Raw genomic sequence first — 1,483 nt, 5'->3', positions numbered from 1 at the left:
GGGCGCGGAATTGGGGATCCCCGTGCACCCCCAGCCGGGGCCCCTACAGCCCGCCTTCCTCAGATCCCTGGGCCCCGCGACTTCAAACGCGGCTTCCTCGCTTCCCAGACCTGCCCCCGCTACTGAGCATGCCCAGTCCTGCCCGCCACCGCCACAGCCGCCGACGAGTTTCAACATGGGGACTGAAGTTCTCCGGGTTTGCAAAGAGATGGGCGGGTTGGCCTTTGTGTGGCAGAACGAGCCGAGAGGGGACTGGGCGAGGCGGGCGCAGGAGAAGCGAGCAGCTTCCGTAGGAATGCAAGGGGAAAGACGACAAATATTTGTTGAGGTTTCAGGTTTGCTAATCCTGTCCCCAGTGGGTTAGATACCTTTGCAAGGTCATTCACGTTGTTCCCTCCTCCCTCAAACCTTTTTGACTGTGCGTGTGTTTGATTAAGTGACCTAACGACTCACAGGCCTGAGGGGAGGGAGGAGAACGATTATTTTTAGAAAGGTAGGCTGATTTGGAGAGAGAGAGGAGTGAAATTTCTTTGCTGGCACAAACACAAATACCATGTGGTCTTGTGGAGTTGTCTTTTGCAGGGAGGAAACCTAGGAATACAGTGTAAGGACAGTGAAGGACACAGCTGTAGACAGGATTAAACGGTGCTGGAAGAGACGAAGTAAACAGAAGCAGTCCCAAGCTATAAAAAGCACTTTCCTCCCTCAGAAAGGACTTTAAGAGACAATGTCATGCTATTTATAAAGAGTTGCCTGTGTTTTAAGAAGGTAGGGCAACATCAGCATCGCATGGTGGTCGACACCATAAACTTTGGAGTCAAAACCGGGTTCAAATTTCAATTTAGCCACTGAGCAAATTCCGAGACAGTCATTGTTCAATTCAAGTTAATGCACCTGGCCATAGGAAACAAGATTGGCATGCTCAGTAGGTGGGACAAATCTGGGCGGTGAGGACCTTCCCCAAATTGTGTAATCCCTTGAGGCCTCAGCTTTTGACTCTACCTGAAAGTACCCGGTACAACCCTGGCTCAGAAAGAGTTTTTATCCTTATTACATTGTTATAACTATTTCAACCTTCATTTCAAATCAGGAGCAAACTATGCTCAAAGCCATACTTATTGATTTTTGTGGATGTGATGTTCTCCATCATTTGTACTTAATCTAGGGAGAAGTCAGAGGCCTCCGTGCATTCAGCAGCAGCTGGGACCTGTGGCTCAGATTGGCAATGCCCTCCAGCAGAGCCTTACCTAGAATCAGAGATTTAGAACCAGTGGCCATGTGAGAGCTCTGATCCATCAACTTTTTTTTTTTTTTTGCAGCCACAGAGTGATGGCTAAGGTTATTAAGAGCAAAACTGAGGCTAAACTCTAAAGTTTCTAACTATCTCTGCTTCCCTAACCTTATCATATTTGAAGAAATAGAGAAAAAAACTAGGTGATCTGGCCCCTTGCTGCCTCATCTTAGGCTCCCTGTGCTTCCCTCT

The sequence above is a fragment of the Pteropus alecto genome, unplaced genomic scaffold (genome assembly GCF_000325575.1).
Source record: "Pteropus alecto unplaced genomic scaffold, ASM32557v1 scaffold88, whole genome shotgun sequence".
NCBI lineage: Eukaryota > Metazoa > Chordata > Mammalia > Chiroptera > Pteropodidae > Pteropus > Pteropus alecto.
This window is presented reverse-complemented; position numbering follows the sequence as displayed.